The following is a 13,018-nucleotide window of genomic DNA, read 5'->3' as shown; positions in this document are numbered from 1 at the left end:
GCGTCCAGAACGCGTCCAGAACGTTCATCGTCGTCAACACACATTCGACCCTCTTTGAAGCGTTTATGCCACAAAAACATCCTACTTTGGCTCATGGCGTCGACTCCAAAAGCGTCTTCTAGCATATGATGAGTTTGCCGCCGTACTGCAAAGTTTAAAACAAAACTCCATGCAAATGCCTTTCCCCTTAAGCCTGCCATATTGGATGCTACTAAATGCGCCAAATCAGTGAAACATTGGATTTCCAAACAGCACTACGCGAAACAATACTTCTTAGATGCAAGTCATTCAGCACACTGATCCGCAAGGCATCATTGTGCTTCCCGACTATCACGGAGGGAAATAGGCCTTTTTGCACTCACCTTAAGGTTCTTATTGAACGAATACGTCCGTTCGAGATAGCTATCGCCCCAGGCAAGAAAAATGGAACTTCAGGAATATAAACAAATCAAACGATTTATTTCTCCATGCTCAAACAAGGCTCTAAAACTGAACAACAACGTCAGTTAGTCGGCAAAGCACGAAAAATTGCGTTCTATGTAAGCGACGGCTGGTTCTTTCGTGCTTTTAAGTTGTCGACAACTTTTCACGTTGTAGTACTTCGTGAACAGTACCTCTTGATGCCTTTTCTTTCTGGAAGGTAATATTAAAGTAAAAAAATTACTAGCGGTTCCTTATGCTACAACTAAGACGACTTGAAGGCGAAAGGCTGAGTGCCGCTAACTCAATGACACGACGACTACTTTTTTACATAGTCATGTTCACTCCGAACTAATATTTTGCAGTGAGTTTTGCAAGTCATCCTTATTTCACCAAACTCGGAACATGACTCAGCACTTATTTTTGCTGAGTCATCGTCACTCTGAACCTATATTATCTACTCATTTTTGCAAGTCATCCTTTATTCACCAAACTCGGACCATGACTCGGGACTTTTTTGCTGACTCATCGTAACTGTGAAAGCACAATTTACTGCCATTTTTGCAAGTCATCATGGTTTTTTGCAAGCCAGCCTTCCTATCATTCACCAAACTCGAACCATAACTCAGCACATTTTTTGGGTGAGTCACTCTCACTTCGACCCTCAAATCTCAAATATATTTCTGCAAGTCACTCCCCCACTCCATGACCCCTTGATTCGCTCCTAATTCAAACTTGATTCACTCTTGATGCAACCTATCACTTCTTGGTTCACCATCGTTCAGGCTACCACCTCGATTTTACTTTCATCACACTTGGTTCACTCTATTACTGCAATTTCCCAATTTCATAATTCTTGATTCACTCTATAACCACTTCATTCGCCTTCATTCACTCTTAATTTATGCTCATTTACTTCTTTCTTTCTTCTTTCTAGGGTTGTAAGTGCCAAAACCAGTTCTTATTATGAGGCAAGCCGTAGTGGAGGGCCCCGGATTAATTCTGACCACCTGGGGTTCTTTAACGTGCTATACAACGCAAGCACACGGACGTTTTTGCATTTCGCCTCCATCGTAATGAGGCCGCCGCGGCCGGGATTCGTTCCCACAATCTTGTGCTTAGGAGCGCAACGCCTTAGCTGACTCTTCATAATTTTAGCTCCCTCTATCTCATTATCACCTTTCGTTTTTCTCCGATCACCCAACTAAACCCCTTTATTCACCGTCAATTCACTCTTAATTGGCCTCATTCACCTGTCTGTATACACATTTTTTATCATTATCATTACCATTATAACCATACTTACAACCATTACTATTACGCACTTATCAGATTTTTCGACCCATTTTTCTGCTTTCTCATGCTAATTATATAAATAATTCAATGATTATCATGATGATTTATTGATATTCATATTTCTCATGTAATTATCTATGGATTGATACATAATGTTATTGAGTTATCGATTTTGCGTACATATTTTTTACAGATTTTTTGTCCTACTTTTGGCTCCACGTTTTCAAGGTAAATCATGCAGTGGGCATACAAAGGCATGGTACATTACTAGTAAACATATACAATACTGGGATGATAAAAGTATTTAAATTGGAACTACTTCATAGTTTATTTTTTTAGAGAGAAAAGCTCTCCATTGCTCTCTTTTCCCGCCTCTTGTCCTTGTTTACCGTTTCCTTTTTTAGTTCCGCGCTTTCGTAAATATAATAAAGTCACCACTCCTCATTCACTATTGTTATATATAGATTGAGTATTCTAGTTCTGTCTTTAAATTAAGCTTGTAAACATTGTTACCACAAGTTAAAATTAGCGTGACAAAGTAATCAAACTACGCTTATGCGTGACTAGTAAGGTTTTCTAATTCCTTCTCTATCGACACATTGAGACCCTAGAACTCATGTTTGAGGAAAGCCACGTCTAATAGGTCTTCACACAAACTTGTTTCCATTTCTTTTAGTGAAAAAAAATTAAGAAAAAAAAGCTTAGTCGAAGGATTCTAAAATTTTCACATAACTTGGATTGAAGACGAAAATTATGTATTTTGTGTTTATTTTGTTCTATTTCACTGTATACATTTACTGCTGCATCTACGCACAATGCTCATTATTACGAGATCATTTCTTTCTGCTTATGAGGTTTTGCCCCAGCTCACCAATATTTTCATTCGCCAGTGTTGCAGCGCTGCTCGATCTTTTCAAAATGTACCCTTAGTTCTCTAGCCGTGATAACGAAGCTCAAACATCTGAAACGTCAAATGGTCGTCCACCTGGTCTCCGACCGCCATTGGCTTTCGGGAATATTTTCTCGCTGACCTTGTTGTGGCGTTTGAAGTTATTTCTTTTTTTCGCTAATGCCAACGCTAAACACCTTGGCGGAAACTCTTATTAGAAGCAAGCAAGCAAAATTTTTGCAGATCCTACGCAATGTGGGAATCGGTGTAATGCATGGTATTTTGAAGGTAGTTGGCTATCCAGCCCAATTTTGGTTTCTTCGAACGGTAACCATATAACCAGGGCGTTTATATAAAGCGAGCAGCTGCGTTTGGCCGGAGCCTGTGTGGGATGACAGGAGCAAAACTGTAGTATTAAACGGAAAGCCCCTGGACAATGTCACTTATATGCGCCCAATAGCGCTAACCTCAACGTTAGGCAAGCTGATGCGGCGTATGCTTGCGACACGTATTACATGGTGGCTCGAGCGATACTCCTGGTATCATCCTGGCCAAATTGGGTTCCGTGCTCATCTGGGCACCGAGGATGGTCTTGAGTACCTTTCTTCTATGGTTCTCATCGGAGGCTGCTCCCGAAGAATCCGCACTATTCTGGCAATGGACATCCGCAAAGCGTATGACCATGTGAGTCACGAAGCAATTGTTCGAATTCTGCAATGGCTTCAGTTCCCTACCCGTGTCTGCTCATTAGACCAAGCCTTCCTGCATGCTCGCACCTTCTCCATTCGCCTGGCTGGCCACGCAGCAAGTCAGTTTGTCGCACATCGGGTTGTCCCATAGGGATCTGTCCTCGCACCAGTCCTTTTCAACATCGCCCTCCTTCCTCTATAGCTTGGAAGCTAGCGACGTTACGTAACGCACAACACATAATGTATGCAGATGACATCACCGTTTGGTCAGTTCATCCTGAAATCTGCCGCCAAGAACAAGTGCTTCAAGAGGGCCTGAACGTAACACACAACTTGTGTGGTCAGATAGGGCTTGAAATTTCCAAGGACAAGACAACGTACATGTCAGTAGCGAACAAGTATGGGCACCGTCTACTGGTACTCCGGCCTCGTCTGTTAAATCTGGATCAGCAGCCACTACACGAGGCTTCAACTCTCCGTGAACTCGGCCTAGAAATTGATGCCTCCGGATCTGCGGGACCATGGGTCAAGAAGGCAAAGCAACAAACAGCAGAAACGATACTGTTGATACGTCGGATCGCGAAGAAATCTGGCGGAGCGCGCACCGACATGGCTCGTCTGCTTGTCCGTTCCGTACTTCATCCACGACTCGTTTACAGAGCCCAGTTTCAACACTTCACGAAAACAGAATGGCCTCGCCTTGAGGCCATTGATCATGAAGCAATGCGTGCCATAACTGGACTGCCATGTCTAACTCCGCTGCCAACCTTACAGGCCGAGTCCCAACTCAACATTCTTGACGAACTGGTGCACCAACGTCGATGCGCGCGCGTTAAGCCATCGAAGATATGCTCGGCTGCTGCACTTACCCGGTACGTGGGACATGAAGTAGACAATCCAGCTTCTACAACACACGATGTAGCTCCGTGGAACAGGGTACAATTAAGTGGCAATAAGCCTCTTGGTTGTCTGCATAGCCCGGTTCCTCGCCAGGCGAACGGTCAAGTTTCCCGACTTCGTCGCACCGATGATAATCAAGACGATGCGACTCTGGTAACATACAATGACGCCAGTGTTAATGGTACCACGATTCACACAGCTCTCATGTGCCCATTGATACCAGAGGCAGGCCAGACGTGCTCGTATGTTGGTGATTCTGCACCGCGGCTTATCCGGCCGAACTTGCCGCCATACGGGACGGCTTGGCCGCGTTGCTCCCTTTTGTTCAAGCTGCTCGATATTCTCAGCTTATCATTCGCATGGACTCGACTCAAGCCATCCACGAGATACGTAGGGCATGTCGGTCCTCTCTTCTCTCGGATAGCATTCACCGTATTGCTCTCACTACGAATTTAGTGATATGCGTCCAGTGGGTGCCTCGGGCAGCCCTGCCGGGTCTACTTGAAGCAAATTTTGCCGTACCCACTTCCGCATTTTCCTGAAGACGCCTGCGAACATCTGCTCCGGGAAAAGGAAAAAAAGGAAAACCTCCGACGTACCACACAAGCTCTTATACCTCCGTGTGGGAGGTTACGTTACGGAGGCTGCGTGTCGGGGTCGCACTCACACCGTCTGTGACCGCTCATTGGGCACAACAGTACCATGGTCCCTATGATACATCGTGCCCATTTTGTGACACTACAATTCAAAATGTGACAGAGACACACCTATTATGGATGTGCCCAGAACTTCACCTAAGCCGTATCCGCCACCTACGGGCAACAGGCCTTCGGCCTGGCCGCCCACCCGACCTTGAACGTTGGATTCTTGAATCATATCATCTTTCACTTCTAGATTTTTTGCATGAGTCAAGTCTGTTGTTTGGTGTATTTAAGACATGCTTTGTATTATGCCTAAGGGCAAGCTTAGGAAATTCCAAAAATAATGACGGCGATGGCGGTAGTACAGTTCTTTTTACTCCGTGAAGAATTGTTATAACCGATTGTGTTGTGATCTGCATGTTGGACATACAAACATTGAACATACATGGACTCTCCGACACAGCGGCTAGATGGGTATAGTGCGCTGACAGGCGTGATGGGCTTGTCATGACAGTAGGCACTGCCATCAAAAGCTTGTCTTTAACACGCGTCGTCTGCTGTTCGGCCTGTTGTAATTCCATTGTTTCCATATTTATAATACATTGCTGTCTGATATGAATCGCAAGAAAATGACTAACCTGTGGTTCGTAAATGTAGAAAAATTTCATGTTGTTTTGTTGCAGTGAGTCAACCTGAATAGCGCTAATTAATATTTTAAGTTACCGCAGGTGCGTGCCTGAAGAAGCAGAATAAGCTTGCGCAAGCCACCGTATGTTACTATTGGTGCACTACGTGCGTCGCGTAGCAACAGATTACTTCTAAAAAGTGAGTGCGCGCATCTTCTTGCGGACGATGAAGGAATGTTACATGGCGCGTTTGAACCCTAAATTCTATGCCCATCTCTAATCCTACTGTGGCGCAGTGGCGCGTGTCTACAAGATCAAGCACGTTGTGTCTTGTTATTGAACCTGTTTAAATGCAGATTAAAGGTACCACTCACTATTCACGTCCGGCGCATGGCTTAGCAACAGTTTCCTTATAAAAACTTAGCGCACACATCTTATCCTTGACGATGACGAAAACAAAAAGATACGGGACGTGCCCCAATGCATGACGGTACACGTCACGTCACAAATGGTTCTGCCAATGAGATAGATACACGTCTCACGAGGTATAACAGAAGCTCTCTGTGGTTTTCTGGCATTTTTTGCTATTGTTCATCGAAAAGGGACTTTCCGGTGCATCAGAATGAATGTAAACGGCGCTGTACCGAGGCCGAACGTTGGTGGCCAATTGTTAATAGGGGTGTTACCAGAGAGTTGTCAGGAGGCGTGAGGACAGCTGAAGTGATTTGAAATAACTGTAGGTAGTTTCTAGTAACAATACTCTAAAGATGGTAAATAAAAATGGTGCTAGAAATATTTATAACCGTCGCATGGTTAAGAATGGAACCGGGAAGAGCCCAAGTTGCCCCCTATCTGAATGGTGAAGTAGTCATTTTTTTGATGGTTGTTATGGTAGCTGGTGTTCGTTTTGTCGCGGAAGTAGAAGGTCTTAGAAGCCTTGGACATGATCGATATGCTGGACTCGGCGCTGCAGTTACGAGGAGGAGGAGGAGGAGGAGGAGGAGGAGGAAGAAGAAACGAGCGCTGCTTCGGCGGTGGTGTGCCATCTTCTTGGTGGCGGTCAGAGGAGCAAGTACGCTGCCTATTTTGTCCTTTTGGTTCTCGTGGTGGCTGGCAGGCTCTTTGTCTTCGCCACCGTGTGCAGTATGTAGCGCCACCGGGGAGGAGTGTACGGAAGGTTGTCCACGTTAGTTTGTACCACGCAGCTGGTTCTTGACATATGTTAAGAGTACTTTGCGTGGCGACTGGTTAGGCGTCGAGGAACATTGTAAGTGCAGGTGTGTGGTTGAGCAACAGTGTTAGATTTCTCTACGACTTCGTAGCTGCTATCGAGAAGCTAATAAGAGTGGCCCACTTTTCCATGGCTTGTCACTGACATATTATTACTTTACCGCAGTGCTTGCTCTTTACGTTATATTCTAAATCTGCTGACCCCAAGTAATTCTCGAGCCAGTCATTCGTCTCGCTGTTTCGTATTTCTTCCCTTTGCAAGAGAATCCGCGCCCTTCACGTGACCGGGTTATGTCGTTCACTAGATGTAGTCTCGAGGTACAGCAGGTCTTTCTGCTTGCACATTCGATTAATATATTTACGTTGATGTCGGCTCCTTCGTGCAGATATATGAAGTGTCATTTTGTTGCTCTCTGGACGACTGCAACATTTCTTTCCCTGGCTTGTTTTTTTTTTTTTGTTTTTGTTTTGCACCTCGAACTTGTTCTTGGTTATGATAGTGATGTGTGGGCCCGTGTTGGCAACCACCTTATTGTCGGTCAAAATGAGCTGACGCTAAGCCCTCGCCTTGGTCTGATACTTCGGTGGAAGTAACACTCAATTCAATCCTCGGGCGCTCGATGCGTTGTCCGGGTTAGTTATCTCATCCGGCGCACCATTTAAACGTACTGCCTGCTAATCGGTCAAACAACTAGCGGTGGTCGTTTGTCATTCAAGACTGGCGTAGGAGACAGAATTAAAATGAACCCAGCTTATGGCTTGTGACCTCTTCTCGTCGTATTCTTGGGCCTTGGTGAAATGGCTTCGAAATTATTGTCGATAACGAGGTTTTCGATCATGGTGCTCATTCAAGCGTGGTAACGGCTTATGTCTTGGATGTGGTCTAAGAGGACTTGCAAGTCCATAGGGGCCGGTTCGGTTGCTTGTAATGCTTTGACAGCTGTGGCAATGACACGGGTAGCGGGACCGCGAATGGCGTAACGCTGATTGCGTAGTAGTTTCGGTATTGGTTCTGTTGAAGACGGTAAGCTACGGCATGCGTTGTAACCGCTGCGATGCGGAGCTGTGTTTCATGAGGTTAAAGCTTTCTTTCCGGGAAAGCATTGTTTGCGTGTCGATGAAAGAAATACTTTGCAACCAATACCAAAAGTCACGCCAGCAGATACCAGCAGTCATAGAGGCATTGCGTAATCAAGGAGTACAGGAGGCATACGTGAATATCTTAGCAAACATCTACAAGGATTCCACAGCTACCTTGATTCTCCACAAGAAAAGTAGAAAGTTACCTATCAAGAAAGGGGTCAGGCAAGGAGACAGAATCTCTCCAATGCTATTCACTGCATGCTTAGAAGAAGTATTCAAGCTCTTAGACTGGGAAGGCTTAGTAGTGAGGATCAACGGCGAATATCTCAGCAACCTTCGGTTTGCAGATGACATTGTCCTATTCAGCAGCAATGGAGACGAATTACAGCAAATGATTGAGGACCTTAATCGAGAAAGTGCAAGAATTGGGTTGAAGATGAATATGCAGCAGACAAAGATAATGTTCAATAGCCTGGCAAGAGAACAATAATTCAGGATCGCCAGTCAGCCTCTAGAGTCTGTAAAGGTGTACGTTTACCTAGGTCAAATACTCACAGGGGACCCTGATCACGAGAAAGAATATTACAGAAGAATAAAATTGGGTTGGAGTGCATACGGCAGGCATTGCCAAATCCTGACTGGGAGCTTACCACTGTCCCTGAAAAGAAAAGTGTACAATCATTGCATTCTACCGGTGCTAACATATGGGGCAGAAACTTGGAGGTTAACAAAGAAGCTCGAGAACAAGTTAAGGACCGCACAAAGAGCGATGGAACGAAAAATCTTAGGACTAACGTTAAGAGACAGGAAGAGAGCGGTGTGGATCAGAGAACAAACGGGGATAGCCGATATTCTAGTTGACATTAAGCGCAAGAAATGGAGCTGGGCAGGCCATGTAATGCGTAGGATGGATAACCGGTGGACCATTACGGTTACAGAATGGATACCAAGAGAAGGGAAGCGCAGTCGAGGTCGGTAGAAAACCAGATGGGATGATGAAGTTAGGGAATTTGCAGGCGCAAGTTGGAATAGGCTAGCGCAAGACAGGGGTAATTGGAGATCGCAGGGAGAGGCCTCCGTCCTGCAGTGGACATAAAATATAGGCTGATGATGATGATGATGACCAAAAGTCCTTGTTAAATGTTTTGCATGTGATATTTAAATGCTGTCCACGTTTCACCAAGGTAAGCAATCGTCTTTAAAAGTTGCAAAAAGTGCACTTTTCAACGAGCACAAGTGTTCTTTTATCTTATCAAAAGGAATAACGATTTGTATATCGCAATCATTCCTAGTGTACTAGCATTCAAATGAGAAAGGAAATAAATCATGTATGTTAATTTCTGGTTATCAATGCTTTTTGAAAAATTCTCACATCACTTCAAATATGTTTCCTAGCGCATTAAGTGGAAATAAAACATCCACTAGGTAAATAATGTTCGCATATACAAGCAGCACGGTGATTTGTAAAGAACTCTTTCGCCTCATTCACTTTAGAAGAAGTGATGCAGGGCTATTTTGGCCATGCCTAGTTTTAGGTTCTCTCCGTCGACTCAATTTGAACGTGTTTAGCGAAATAAACAGCCTTTCAACTCCATAATCTTGCCTCTCAAACCAGGATACAAAGAGTTCAAATATTATATAGGTATGCATGCAACCCCACAGCATTTCTAAATTTTTTAATGTCTAAGATGTATCTGTAAAGATGGTTTCCACTTTAGGTACAGTGATAAATACGCCGTCCAATATATTGGCAGGCATTGAACACGTGATCCGGTTTAATTGAGGCAAAGTATACATGTTTCTCTGGCGTTTCAACGGAAGTCTAAGGAGGCGTACGTATGGCGTGGCAAACATCGTTCGGCCATCGCACTTGGAGTGTCGGTGCTATCTCGGGTATATGAAAACTGGGGTAGTTTCAAAAAGCAATAACGAGCTCTAGCGTGAATGAGCAGAAGTCTTTCCTTCTGCAGAAAGAGGAAATGCTTGCGTCATCTATCGTTGTGTCTTTCTACATAAAATGGAACTTGCTTTTCTCGATCATTAGGTATCGATGTGTTATCGTGTAAATAAATATCAGTTTTTCGTTTTATTTTGAGCTCTGCTTTCCTCTGCATGTACGATCAAATCGACGTGAATATTTGTGAGACTTGCTCATTAAATTCTTCTATTGCAAGTAAAATTTTTTTTCTATCCTTTCTGTTTATTCGTGTTTGTTAGCGATTTCAAGCTCTCAAGAGGGATATCGGCACAATTAATCAATTGTAGGTTGTCTAAACACTGAATTGGAGATCGAATCAAACAATATACACTATCTTATCGGGCATATATGAAAACGTTATGTATCACTTTTGTGTTACCTGGGATAAAAATAAAACTAAGGATAGGCTTCATTGTGGGAGTTGTAATCAAAATGCATACATTGTGTTATTACTGTAAATATTCTCGCAAACCTTGCTTTGATGTTCTTTCAACAGTTCACTTGCGTAGTTCAAAACTTATTTGGTTGGTAGCATCCCGCCACATTCACTGATTCTACGTTTGACATTTTGTTCGTGTTCATTTACGAACAGTGCACCATCTACTTATGGGCGCATCACCTTGTCAACTTTTTTTTAATAATGCTAGACTTCGTTGAGTCTACGCTGCAACATTCTTAATGCCACAAGAAAAAATTGTACTCACGGGTGCAACTCCTCATGCATTTTTCACAGGTTGGGTAGTTGTTTTTCGTTGCGTTACACCCTCCATATACAAAAGGATAACATCCACTGCTATTAGTGGAGTACCACCACCTTACGAGTTTTTCTTTGCACTGCCCCATATAAGCAAAGCCAGTGCATTGTTCTTTCGCCAATTCTTCCCCTACAAGCAAATGGCAAAAAATAATAATGTTAAACGTGTTTTGCTTCTGCAAAAGTATGCTTATGGAACGGGGGGAGGGGGTGGGTGCAACTCTCGAGGCCGTCTGGAGACGAGCTCAGCGGTAATTTGCTGTGAAAACACTTAAAGGAGCAACAATTCTTCCCTAAGAGCGAAACAATGACACCAATATGAAACTTCAAAAAAACTGTTTCTACTCCGGCTCCAGCTGGGGCTGAGCGCGGCCGCGCGGGTCTTTTCTTGAAAGTGATCTGCGATGGGTACAACTGTGGGCGCACCGAGGGCTAATAGTTCGCGTTGCAACGAGAGGAAGCACGATGTACAATTCGCTCGCTGCTCCTGCCGCTGCTCCTCACACCACCGTTTCGACAGCGAGTGTCCGCCGTCATCGATTGTGAAGTGTTCATGTTAGCAAGTGCGCTCGTGACACCTTGCTTGGTAATTTACTTAGTGAGCGAATATGTACGAGTTCATGCAGCCTATAAAACTACTACGCTTACATCTTATATCTGTTTATTAATTTGCAATCACAATCAATGTTTCTCCTCTCGGGCGAAACTTTGACTTTTCTCATTCTTCAGAGATGTCTTTCCCGTGTTACCGTACCATGGATGTTGTGGACTGAAGCTTTCTGCATGCTGTTAACAGCATAGAGGAACTCGATAATCGATACACGCGGTGGTTTCGCGAGCGACAGGCTCGTGAACTCTGTCTAGGCACATGCAGCATGTCTGGACATATCCTTGAAAGCGTCGGCTCGCGTTATGACATGGTGGCTTTGACCGGCTAATCAGACAATGACGCGTTCCTCACAGCGCGTGATGCTCCGAAAGGGAGCTGCACGGCTCCGGAGTGCACTGGCTGCACGCCGGGGGGTCACGTGAGCAGAACATCGCCTCGAGGGACGCGGATTTGCGTTTGCTGCAGCCTCCCAGTTTCGGATATCCCGAATTCGCTGTGCTACAGCTTCGCGGGTAATTGCATTATTCCAGATCAGAAGGTTGATATGGCTTGTAATTGAAGCGTGCTACAATTTCCCAATTACGATGAGCCCGCTAAAAGAATAGTCTTAAAGTAAATAATATTTTTTTTCTTAATTAGCGACTCACTGCCACGTACCACCCGTTTACCCGGAGTTGCCACCACTGACTGTATGTCCCCGACGAAATCGCCCTTTTCTGTCAACGCGGCTATTTTACAGTATTACCTAAAGTCTTAGTAGAAGCACCCGGTATACTCTATATGCTGCCATGTAATAGACTTCATGTGTTTTCTATACTGTTATGCGAGCGCCTTTGTTGGGGAATTCCTTCAGTGTGTTAAGTGGTAAGTAATAATTAAAGAACGAAGACTGCGGAATATGAAAATCGCGTGCATGCATGTGCGCGAAAGCGTCATTCAATATGAGCACAAAAAAAACCTCGCAGTTAGGGACTTTCTCGCATTCGCACTTTATTCACAGGCCAAAAGCACATTACCACAGCCACGAACAACAGTCTATCCGAGGAGGCATGCATTCGCTGTGCTGCTAAGTACTCTCTAGAAAATTTCCAGTTACATGCAAGTTAACGCGACATGGAACAACACTTCAGCAATGGTAAAATAACGGGAACAGTTCCTTTGATATATTAAGAATTAAAATAAGATTGAACGTATATGTGTCCGACTGCACATTCTTATATTGTAGCGTTTCTCGAAAACGTGGCCCCACTAGATTCCAGCAAATGGGTTGTATCTCAGGTCTTTTGCAAATAATATTGAGGCTGTCACATCCAGATACCAGTCCTAATGATGATTTGCATTAAGCTGACGCAACAGAGAGGCGAGGCTGTATGCTTAAATTGGCACACTCGAAAGAGTCGGATCAATTTGTCTCTCGCTGGAAAGGCGTAATTAGGCATTCCTGGGTGACGTCTTTGTCATGCAGTGAATCAAAGTTTAGTGATTGACGCAGCTCGTAATTCCACCGACTTTGGAACATTGCGTGTTTAATCAACATAATTTTGTGCCAGCGTCACTTGTTACGTTGCATATGGCAGTGCACAATTAAACAACTTACCCAGCACATAAAAAGCAGCAAGAATGACGTAGATGGCGCCTCCTTGGTGCAATAGCCTCATTATAGATTTCCTCAGCCCGTTCCTGCTTGGTCAAATTTTTCTCCAGTGGGTGAAAAATGCAACTATTTGTTGTACATTTCTTATATACATAGACTAATACAAAGCTTTACAATGATACCGATAGATTACCCAACTGTGTTTGTAACAACATTTCTGCGTACTGAAGAAGAAGTAATGTGCTCCTCAACCTTTATTTTGAATTTTCTTTCACCGTTTATTCTTGGTACTGCCCGCTGCAAAACAA

General features: G+C 44.1%; 1 long non-coding RNA gene across 1 annotated transcript; it reads right to left on the bottom strand.

Annotated features, from left to right (window-relative positions):
- Positions 1–468: 468 nt before the first annotated feature.
- On the bottom strand, positions 469–12,764 carry LOC119435673 (uncharacterized). The gene is made up of 3 exons (XR_005188862.2): positions 12,714–12,764; positions 10,457–10,636; positions 469–633 (listed from the first exon to the last, which is right to left on the bottom strand). It is a non-coding gene; the product is annotated as an uncharacterized LOC119435673 (long non-coding RNA).
- Between the last annotated feature and the right edge of the window lie 254 nt (positions 12,765–13,018).

Source organism: Dermacentor silvarum, unplaced genomic scaffold (assembly GCF_013339745.2).
Source record: "Dermacentor silvarum isolate Dsil-2018 unplaced genomic scaffold, BIME_Dsil_1.4 Seq8201, whole genome shotgun sequence".
In the NCBI taxonomy this organism is placed as follows: Eukaryota; Metazoa; Arthropoda; class Arachnida; order Ixodida; family Ixodidae; genus Dermacentor; species Dermacentor silvarum.
This window is presented reverse-complemented; position numbering and strand designations above follow the sequence as displayed.